We start from the raw sequence: 12008 nt of genomic DNA on the forward strand, positions 1-12008 counted from the left end.
AACTGATAGAGCCACTCTACGGAAGAGTTTGGAGGTTCCTCAAAAAGTTAAAAATGGGGGCACCTGGGTGGCTCAGTGGGTTAAAGCCCCTGCTTTAGGCTCAGGTCATGATCCCAGGGTCCTGGGATTGAGCCCTGTGTGGAGCCCTGCATCGAACCCCCCGCCCCTGCTCGGCGAGGAGCCTGCTTCCCCCTCTCTCTCTGCCTGCCTCTCTGCCTACTTGTGATCTCTTTCTGTCTGTCAAATGAATAAATAAAATAAAATAAAAAGTTAAAAATAAGGACACCTGGGTTAAACTTCTGCCTTCTGCTCAGGTCATGATCCCACAGTCCTGGGTTCCAGTCCCTCATCAGGTTCCTGGCTCAGCAGGGAATCTGCTTCTCCCTCTGCCTCTGCCTGTTGCTCCCCCTGCTTGTGTGCTCTCTCTCTGACAAATAAGTAAATAAATTCTTTTTAAAAAAAAAACTTAAAAACAGAACTACCCTATGATCCAGCAATTGTACTAGGAGATATGTACCCAAAGGATACAAAAATACAGATTCGAAGGGTTACATGCACCCCGATATTTACAGCAACATTATCAGCAATAGCGAAACTACGGAAAGAACCCAAGTGTCCATCAACTGATGAATGGATAGAGAAGATGTGGTGTATATATATATATATATATATATATATATATATATATATATATAGGCGTATCACTCAGCTATCAAAGAGAATGAAATCTTGCCATTTGCAATGACATGGATGGAGCTAGAGTGTATTATGATAAGTGAACTAAGTCAGTCAAAGACAAATGTAATATGATTTTACTCATATGTGAAACTGAGGAAATAAAACAGATGAACCTATGGGAAGTGGGAAAAAAGAGAAAGGCAAGCAAACCGTAAGAGACTCGACTGTAGAGAACAAACTGCAGGTTGATGGAAGGAAGTTCATGGAGAATGGGCTAAATGAGTGATGGTGAGTAAGGACGGCACTTGGTGGGATAAATGCTGGGTGTTGTATGTAAGCAATGAATCACTAAATTCTATTCCTGAAACCAGTATCACACTATATGTTAACTAACTAGAATTTAAAATAAAATTTGGAGAAAAAAAATAAAGCCTCTATGACTTAAGCTACTATGAGTAGGCTCTTCCCTTAGCTGTAGTTAAAAGCACTCCTAACTGATAAAATGATCAAGTTCATTATAAGATATACCACCTCTCTCTAGGTGTGTTAATACATGCAATTAGTTTACAGTCAAATATTAACTGGTCTGGGATACAGTTTGATCTCAATTTCACTTTCAGAGGCTACCCTAACTTCACTCGTTTCTGACTCCACTACCCCAATCATGCAATCACCCCAACTGTCACAGCACTGAGTACCTCAGGTCTCCTTTCCCAGCACTCCTTTCCCTGCTCTTTCAAATCTTTCCAACTCCAGCCAGGTTGTGGGCATTTCTGAATCAAAATAATCTCTTTTACCAAGATAAACAACTTATTTCCGTGCTGAAGGATTCAGAATGTAGTTGATGTTACCATTAACAAAAGCTATAGAATTCCGTTTGTGGGAGTCTGGATACCATGTTTACTTACTTATTCTTTGTCTCATTACAGTTTCAAGAGGTAAAAACAAGATGTGGTAAGCTTTTCCTTTGGGGGTTTCTTACCTGATAGAGGTACAACAGTAGCCCTGTGTTTCCGTTTGTCCTATTTGTTCTTTGTTCCTTTTTCCCTCTTTCCCGGTCTTCCATTGGATTATTTTTTATGAGTCCATTTATCTCCTCTGTTGACAAATTAACCACACCTTTTTTATTTTTTTTTATTAGTTGCTCTAAGCTTTACAATATGCATCTTTAACTTAGCACCATCTCCCTTTGAATGTTATAGCATCTAACATACAATGTAAGATAATCTTTTAACCATATACTTGCATCCTATCTCCCCCATTCTTTCTGCTGTTGTGCTCATACATTCTACCTCTATAAATGTTATAAATCCCATAATATACTGTTATTATTTGTACTTTAAGCAGTTAATTTTCTTTTAAAGATATTAAAAACAAGAAAAATGTCTCTTATATTACCCACATATTTACCGCATTTATTCTTCACTCCTTTGTGTAAATTCATGTGTCCATCTGGTATCCTTTTCCTTTAGCCTGAAGAAATTCCTTTAGCATGCTTGTAGTAGAGATTCGCTATTGATGAATTCTCTTGGCTTTGGCTCAACTGAAATGTCTTTATTATGCCTTCATCTTTGAAGAACATTTCCACTGGATATAAAATTCTAGGGCCATGTTTTTCTTATAATGCTTTAAAGATGTTCCACTATCTTCTGGTTAGAATTATTTTTGATGACAAACCAGTAATTAATCTCATCTTTAAGACTTTTTCCTTATCACTGGTCTTCAGAAATTTAATTCTGTAGTGTCTTAGTGTGGTTTGTGTTTATGTTGCTTGGGGTTCATGCGGATTTCTGGATATGCTGAAGAGAGTTCGCAATAACTGTGGAATAATCTGGAAGCTGAACAACAGAATTACAAAACTGTACATTGTGTTTCACTGTTAACATGTTGCTTAACCACTAGTGACAGCTCCTGAACAGCTTTTTCTTTTTAACCATGGTTTCAGAGACCAGGTACTGAAAAGAAAGTTTGGGAAATTGTTCTGTCTGCTGTCCTGCCCAGATTCTAGACACTGTAACTGCATAATTTCCCTCCATCTATTTTATAGGTAAAATACCTGTGAAAAGGAGAAAGGAAAAAAGTTGCATGAATTAATATGTTCTGCATAATGGCCTTTTCAACATTTTCTCCTATTTTCACTAAGCTGTTCCTTTAAAAAAAAAATCTCCAGGTATGGTTTATAGTTGAATATTAATCAGGTCATGGATGAGGTCCACTTCTAAAGTGAGACAGAGCTGTAAATAATTTATCCTGGGGATCTGTCTGGAATGAACCTTGTCTACAAGATGTCTGGCCAGGCAGATAAAATACTGCAGGCAGAGTACAATAGGGAACACAATACTAATTACCCAGCCTCTGTAATGATTCCTGATTCTACGGCCACTGGGGCAGGTCTCATTGGTTGGCAAATGTTAACAGAATCACTGCACAAGTACTATTCATGAGGAAGGTCAAAGCTTCATGAAATAAGAGAATGATCCTGCATAAAGGCAGAATAAAAAATACGTTGAGAGATAAATCCTTCTCTGTCCTTATTGGACCATTCACAATTATTCCTCCTAATCCAAAAACCATTACACTTCTTATATCACCAGCTAGACAGAAAGGAATAAACATGAGGCACCTGGGTTGCTCAGTTGGTTAAGCGGCTGCCTTCGACTCGGGTCATGATCCCAGGGTCCTGGGATCGAGACCTGCATTGGGTTCCCTTCTTGGTGGAGAGCTTGCTTCTCCCTCTCCCTCTGCCTGCCGCTTTGCCTACTTGTGCTCTCTATCTCTCTGTCAAGTAAATGAATGGAATCTTGGGGGAAAAAAAAGAAAAAAGAAATAAACATTTAGAGGGTACCTATTTATTCTAAGCTCTCTATTAACGGTTTTTACTAAAACACTATTTAATATTTACAATCATAGGAGGAGGAAATATTTAACTCCATATTCCAGATAAGCACAACTGAGATTCAAGAATCTCATCCGAGGTCACACAGCTGGTAACTGGCAGCCCTGGAATCTGCCTCTAGGTCTGCCTGGCCTCAGAACTTCCTGATTTTGCTGCCACACAGTGCCTTCAGCTCCAGCTTCCAAAAAGTACTTCCTGAGCGGAGCCTGACTGCCTCAGGGGGAGGAGCATGCAACTCCTCTGATCTCAGGCTTGTGAGTTCAAGCCCCGTGTTGGATGCAGAGCTTACTAAAAATAAATAAATACACCTTTAAAAAAAAAAGTACTTACAGAGCCAACTGCCCTTTGGTTTCATGTCAAAAGGTTGGCATTTGGTAAGTCACTCGCTTAGATGGAAAAACCCACTCCTCCTGCCAGATGGTATGTGTGTACTCTATCTGGAAGGGAATACTGGGTTAGCACTCACCTCAGAAAGAATGATGGGAGTGTCATGCCCCAGATTCACCGGCGAGATGTTCAGAGGGGAATCCTCCATGAACACAAAGCCCTGTGGCCTCTAGAATTCTCCTGCGAAGAAGTCTGGAGGGGGGCAGCTGCTTGCATCCTCGTGGGGTGGCATGGGTCTCCTAGCAAGTTGACTGTTTACTTGTCTCGGGCTGTAGGGTTCCTGATCCGTACTGCAGAGTCCTACTCGCCAATCCTGTCCTTGGGATAGGGGGCAGGAGCACAAGGCAGAGGAGGAAGGCTTAGGAAAAGGAAGAAACCGAGGAGAGGAACTGTCAAGGCCAAGCATTCTTTGCTGTAATTAAAACAAGGCATGTGCCAGTGAAACTTAATTTGTGAGCAGTGGACCAATGCGCGGAATGCTCACAGTTTTCTGCCTGAGCTCCAGCCTCGGGACAGTATTTAATACACTGTCTCTTAATTTTCTACTTTTGCTATAAGATCTGTGAGGTATAGTAAAAGATCTCTTGCCTTAGAATCAGGAGACCTGAGCTGTATTTCTGACTCCGCCACCTTCTAGCTGTGTGACCTTGGACAAGTGCTTTACCCTCTCTGAGCTTCAGTTTTCTTAGCTATTAGACGAGAAATTTGTACTAGCAAACAACTACCATTCTGTGCTTCTATGATGACGGAAATCTCAACAGTAGAGGTCGGAGAGCCTTAAAGAAAAAAAAACCATATTATTCCAGATTACATTCATCTGGGGTCGTTTCATTTAAATGGCTTGATTTTATTCCCAGTTTTCCCTGAAGCTCTGGAATGGAAATGTATAATTAACCTTTTTTTGAAGAACATCAACAAATATCTTTTTAATTTAATAAAATCTGGATGACAAAATAGAACATATGTTTAAAAAAATCAGTTATAATACATAGTAAGCAAGACTACATGAAATCACATCCACAAAATGCCAAGCAAGGCATGCCACTCATAAAAGGCAGTAAGAAAGTCTAGTCGCAGATCTGATTTCTTCCTCTCCTATGCATTCTGCTATAATTAATCTTTTAAGGAGACCTTAAAATATATTATAATTCTTTCAATCCTATGGTCCTGGGTCCCCTTTTGATGTCCTTGTCCCCTTTCTCCTACCTCCATCATTTCTTCAAAAGAAATGACTCACCCCCTTCCCCTCTACCTCCAGAACCAGCACTCAGGTAATAACCTTTGGTGTCTCTAGCACAATAGGCCCAACATCCGCTCACATAAGGGCCAGAACGTGGGTCTGTTCCTTGCTCCTCAAGTCAGACAGACGCTGCTTGGGTGGAGTTCACTCCCTTGCCCTTCCTTCTTTGAAGTACCCTCTATTTTCCTGGATTCACAGTTAACACCTAATTGCCGGTTTATGAATGGTCCAAAGATTGGTAAGCAGGATTCTGAACTTGCAAATCTATTGCATGTACCCAGGGGCCACAGGGAAAAGAGGGGGTGTCTTATACTTTGTGCACTAACAGGCAATTATTTCCTATGATCTTCTTCCCGGGTAACCTCCATACCCAGATTCAAAGAGCTGATGCTTTGAGCGGCAGCCTAAGGAGGGCTGACTGCGCTCTGCAGCCTTCCTACGTATTTATGAGGAGTTAGAGCCTCGATCCCTGAGCTGAGGGGTTGGCAGTAAGCAGCCTTCCCTTCAGACAGGACTTCAGAAGGGAAGAGAGGGAGTGTGGCCTAGAGGAGGAAGGTGACACTGAATGGGTGACACACCGTGAATCGGCCCCCTCAGTTCTGGCGGTTCTGTCCCTTTTCTCTAGGAGGCTGGGTCCTTTCCATCCACAACTAGAACCTGTAATGTTTAACTGTGAGGCCCTGGCGAGCAGGGACTCAGCCACGTTTCTTTCATATTCCCCAAGCACAGTGCTTGGCAGGAAACAGACCTTAATAAATGTTTGTTAAATGTTAAATAACACACGGGCTTTTGCTGACCTTTCAATGTAGACTGACCTCAAGGAGGCCGCCATGATCCGGCCTCCCGTGGCTCACGCTTCTGCGCGCGCCTCTCCACTGTGCCCACCAGGCGGCACCTGTGACTTGCTTTTACCCAAGAGACTACGGTAAAGGGACACGGTGTCACTCCCATGATCGTGTTACATTCTGTAAAACGCTCTCTTGCCAGGCAACAAAAGCAAAACTAGATAAACCGGACAACGTCAAACTTAAAAACATCTGCACCTCAAAGGAAACAATCAACAGAGTGAAAGTGCAACCTAAGGAATGGGAGAAAATATTTCCCAATTGCATGTCTGATAAGAGGTTAAAATCCGGAATACAGAAGGGACTCCTACAGCTCAACCATCAAGAAACAAAGAACCGGTTTAAAAATGGCCAAAGAACTGAAACGGACATTTCTCCAATGAAGATATACAAATGGCCAAAAAGCATATGAAAAGATGTTCAACATAATCATCAGAGAATCGCACGTCAAAATCACAGTAAGCTATCACCTCACCCCTGTTAGGATGATCACTATCCCCCCAAAAATGAAAACAAAAATAAATCATATCATATCATATGATCGCACTCACATGTGGACTTTAAGAAACAAAATGAATGAGCAAAGAGGGGAGAGACAGAGAGAGAGAAACCAAAAAACAGACTCTTAACCATAGAGAACACACTGCTGGCTACCAGAGGGGAGGTGGGTGGGAGGAGTGGGTGAAACAGGAGACGCGGATGAAGGAGGGCACTGGTCCTGATGAGCGCCGGGTGATGTACGGAAGTGTAGAATCACTATAGTGTATGCCGGAAACTAATATTACACTGTATGTTAACTAACTGGAATTTAAATAAAGACTTAAAAAAATGAAATTAGTGAAACTTACATACACACACACACACACACACACACACAATGGAATATTATTCAACTTTTAAAAAGAAGGAAGTTTGGGAGCATCTGGGTGGCTCAGTCATTAAGCATCTGCCTTCAGCTCAGGTCATGATCCTAGGGTCCAAGGGATCGAGTCCACATCAGCCTCCTTGCTCAGCAGGGAGTCTGCTTCTCCTTCCTCCTCTGCCTCTCCCCCTGCTTATGCGCTCGCTCTCTCTCTCTATCTCTCTCTCTCTGACAAATAAAATCTTTGAAAAAAAAAAAAAGAAGGACGTTTGATCACAGGCCACAACATGGATAAAACTTGAGGACATTATGCCAAGTGAAATAAGCCAGTCACAAAAAGACAGTGTATGAAAAAAAAAAAAAAGACAGTGTATGATTCACATATATGAGGTATCTAAAGTAGCCAGACTCAGAGTCAGAAAGCAGAATGGTTGTTACGAGGTGTCAGGCGGAGGGGGAAATGAGGAGGCATTCAATAGTAGAGTTTCAGTTTTGCAAGATGAAAAATTGCTAGAGATTTGTTATACAATAATATGCATACAGTTAACACTATGGTATTGTACAAATGGTTAAAAATGGTTAAGATGGAAAACTTTATGTTATGTGGGAGTTTTTTCACAATTAAAAGAAAAGACTATCTTGCTAACAGTCTACTCTGTAGACTCTCCTTGTTGACTTGATGAAGGAGATGGCCATCTGCGTAAGCCTAAGTGATAAGGAACTGCAGGCAGCTTCTAGAAACAACAGGTGGCCTCAGCCAACAGCCAGTAAGAAGCCAGCGTCCTCAGTCAAGGAAATGAATTCCACCAATGCCAACAACTTGAACTCGTAAGTGGATTCTTCTTTGGCCATACTCCCACACGAGACTACAGCCCGGCTGATGCCTTGAGTAGAGGAACCAGCTAAGCCATGCCTGGACTCCCAGCCTATAGAAACTGCAATAAAAAAATGTATGCAATTTAAGCCACTATGTCTGTGGTCAGTTGTTATGTGGCAAAAGATAACTAATACAAAAGGGATGGTATAAAAAACATGCTTCCAAATAACTGCCTTGCTATTGTGGAACCCTGGAAAAAAAGGGGGCGTTCATCGTGGAAAGTAATGGCCCTTGGGCCCACAAGAACAATCTTAAGCCATAAACATTTAGAGACTTGCAATATGTCTACATCTTTGCTTGGAAGTCACTCACCCTCTACATCTTGTTTCCAGGAGGCAACTGCTGCAGATTTAACACAATTGCCAAGAAAGGGGGATAAAAGAGTCATTATAACACATCTTAAAAGTTCAACCCTAGGGTCTCGATGGTCTCTCTCTGCCATAATTCTTTATGATCTTCAGCGAGAGCCCCATGGAATGCAACAGTAATAGCCTGGGACAGGTTAAACTAAGATGGTAAATTTATAGATCTCATCTTATAAATACATAGGGAGGCTTAGGATATCTCGTTATAACATGGGAATGTCTCTGCCTCCGTCTAATGATAACGACTTCTCATTCCTCGGTTTGTTGTAGGCATTCCTTGTGGCAAGGGTCAGAAATGAGCAGAACTTGGCACACCCACGGGATTTCAAGTATGATCACTCCTATTTCTGCACGTTCCTGAATAGTATCTACCACTCCCAACCTTTCTCTTTGGCCAAGGAGATTCTTATTTCCACTTCTTTGTAAAGTGAGTGGAATGGAGACTTTCTGACCTTTTGGCTCCCTTTTTCCTTGCGAGTGTGCAAAGTGGTAAACGTGGGTATGGTGGGTATGTGTGTGAGATGGACAAAAATAAGCAATGGGGGTAGTTGGAAACCTGCAGGCCATCCCATCTGTGGCTAAGCTGAGCCAGAAACTCAAATGTGGTCAGTCTTCCCGGGCAGGTTGAAGACATTGTCTCAGATCTCCACGTCTTCCCTGATGTGCCAGCAGAAATGAAAGGACTTTTCGATGCCAATGAGAAGACACTGAATGGCATGGCTTGGATCAGAATATTGACAAAACAAGTGCCATGCTGTGATTGGCAGCCCCCCACCACTGCCAAGGAGAACCATGTATTTGGGTGTAGGGGGAAATAATTACTCAAAAGGAGAAGACGCTTTTCTGGGAAACATGAGCCCTGATCTTTCCTCTTGTTCAGTGTATTTTAGACTGTACTATGAAGTCCTAGTTTCGGTCATACCTGTGCTCCTTGTGGTGAGCAGTGAATCTCCCTTTTGCCTAAACCAGTTAGAATCAGGTACTATCACTTGCAAACAAGAGTCCTGATGGGTATCTCACTTATTACTGACCAGCCTCTTAACTGCAGCCTAAAGTAACACAATACTTTACATTTACAAAGAGAAGTCTTATACTTTTTTTTTTTAAGATTTTATTCATTCATTTGACAGAGATCACAAGTAGGCAGAGAGGCAGGCAGAGAGAGAGGAGGAAGCAGGCTCCCTGCAGAGCAGAGAACCCGATGCGGGGCTCGATCCCAGGACCCTGGGATCATGACCTGAGCCGAAGGCAGAGGCTTAACCCACTGAGCCACCCAGGTGCCCCGAGAAGTCTTATACTTTTGATGGTCCATCCCTAAAGAAGAAACAGATTTCCAGATCCTGGAACATAAAATTTCTCAAACAAAGAAAAAGATTAGAAAAAGAAAAGAAAATCTTGGGCCAAAACAAGGTGTTTTCCTGGAGCTAGTTGTTTTAGTACCTTTATCCCAAGGGTGTCACCCACACGTAGCAAGAAAACTCCTTCTGGGGAAGACCCAAACTCTAGTCTATCCCAAGTATTATAACCTATGGAATATAGATGTCAGATGTTAGCAAAATTTAGATACTTTGAGCTAGAGCAAGCACATCTGGACAGTCATCTCAAATTATACTTTCATGTAATGAGGAACCCGAATTTACAGTGTTTCTCTGGCTTCAGATCAACAAAATTATATCCCTGCTCACCTAGTAATTTCACTTCTAGGAATTTTCCTAAGTAAACAATCAGAAACCCAGGCCAAACTTGGATGGAAAGATGTTCATCAAAGCATTATTTATCATCAGAAAAAAAACTGGGGCGCTTGGGTGGCTCAATGGGTTAAGCCTCTGCCTTCGGCTCGGGTCATGGTCTCAGGGTCCTGGGATCAAGCCCAGCATTGGGCTCTCTGCCTGCCTCTCTGCTTGCTTGTGATCTCTTCTGTCAAATAAATAAATAAAATCTTTAAAACAAAACAAAACAAAACCCAAAATTTTCAATAAGAGAATGGTAAAATAAGTTGCAAAGAATTGACCTCTAAGAAGCCATTACATTTTTTTTAAAAAAAATTTAAATGTACTTAATGACATGGAAAAATACACTACAAATGTTAACAGTAAAAAAGCTAACAGGCCAGGTGCTATGCTGAGAGCTTCATAATGTACTACCTCTTTTAATCCTCACAACAACTAACCATATTACGGATATTCTTATTATTTACTCATTCCAGACAAAGAAAGGATGACTTAACAAGGTTAAGTAAATGACACAATCACACAGATGGGGAATCCAAATGCGAAGCTGCAGTAGCTAAGAAGCCACTACACTACTCTGAAGGACAGAAATTATAGTTATGGGATACCAATTTGTTATTATTACACACATACACACACAGAGGTAATTTTTAAACTACTTTAAAAGTACAGCAAAAAAGGGGCACCTGGGTGGCTCAGTCGGTTGAGCAGCTGCCTTCGGCTCTGGTCATAATCCCAGAGTCCCGAGATCAAGCCCCGCATCGGGCTCCCTGCTCAGCAGGGAGCCTGTTTCCCCCTCTCTCTGCCTGCCTCTCTGCCTACTTGTGATCTCTGTCTGTCAAATAAATAAATAAAATCTTTTAAAAAATGTACAGTAAAAAAGCACAGACCAGTCAGAACTGACACTACGACCAATCATAATGGAAGCCAGATGTAAACAACCAAAATGGCCATCTAGTTTCAGTGAGCCTTTGCTGTATAACAAACCACCCCAAAATTTAGTAGCTTTCAACAATTATTTTATTGGCTCATGATTCTGTGAGTTGATAATGTGGTCTGCGATCAGCTAGGTGGTTATTCTGTTGGATTTGCCTAGGGTCACTGGTATGACCACAGCCAAACCTGACAACTCAATTGGGACTGGATGGCCCAAGATGGCCTCACTTATATATCTTGCAGTTGGTGCTGGCTACCAGGTGGGCCCCTGTCTTCATGAGGTCTTTCCTCCTTGAGAAGGCTAGCTCAAGCTTCCTTGTATGGTGGCAGCAGTGTTCCAACAGGGCATGAGCAGAAGGCTTTAAGATCTTTTGATGTCTTGCTTAGTTGTCTATCACCACTCCTACTGCATTCTATTTGTCGAGGCAAATCACAAAGCCAGTCCAAATTCAAGGAGTGGGGAAACAGACTCTACTTCTTGGTGAGAGGAACTGCAATGAATTCGTGGCCATGTTACATCTTCTACAACTAAGTATCCGTCCTGCTTATATATGTACACAGGAAAAAAGATGGGAAGGAAATCAACCTACCAACAGAATTATTTTTATTAACTTTTTGTATTTCTGCCATGCTCCAATTTTCTTAATGAATATATTTTACCTTTATAAACAGAAAAAGAAAACCCTGACACTTTCCATAATAGTTCAACAAGGCAGCTTGGACAGCTTCACTTTGGCATAGAAATCAACCTAATTCCTTCTTTCCTGGCTCTATCACTTCCTAGCATTGGCAATTTTGTAACCCTTCAGAGTCTCCAATTTTCTCAGTTGTAAAGATGGAGCTAACATCACCTATTTCACAAGACAGTTGTAGAGATCAAATGAGACAATGAATATAAAACACTACCCCCCACACCCACCCCGCCCGCCTTGGTGGTTTCCCTTCCTCCTACTCCATCCAAACTAAGACCTCCCCAGTTTTTCTTAATAATTTTTTATTTATTTTCAGCATAACAGTATTCATTGTTTTTGTACCACACCCAGTGCTCCATGCAATCCGTGCCCTCTCTAATACCCACCACCTGGTTCCCCCAACCTCCCACCCCCCCACCTCTTCAAACCCTTCAGATTGTTTTTCAGCGTCCATAGTCTCTCATTGTTCACCTCCCCTTCCAATTTCCCCCAACTCCCTT

The 12008-nt window shown here is 41.8% G+C and overlaps 1 long non-coding RNA gene across 1 annotated transcript; it reads right to left on the minus strand.

Moving 5' to 3' along the window:
• Positions 1 to 1713: 1713 nt before the first annotated feature.
• Positions 1714 to 4273, minus strand: LOC111150602. Its single transcript, XR_002640809.1, has 3 exons — positions 4041 to 4273; positions 2089 to 2516; positions 1714 to 1776 (listed from the first exon to the last, which is right to left on the minus strand). It is a non-coding gene; the product is annotated as an uncharacterized LOC111150602 (long non-coding RNA).
• Between the last annotated feature and the right edge of the window lie 7735 nt (positions 4274 to 12008).

This window comes from Enhydra lutris, unplaced genomic scaffold (assembly GCF_002288905.1).
Source record: "Enhydra lutris kenyoni isolate GAN:26980312 unplaced genomic scaffold, ASM228890v2 scaffoldscaffold23, whole genome shotgun sequence".
Lineage (NCBI taxonomy): Eukaryota > Metazoa > Chordata > Mammalia > Carnivora > Mustelidae > Enhydra > Enhydra lutris.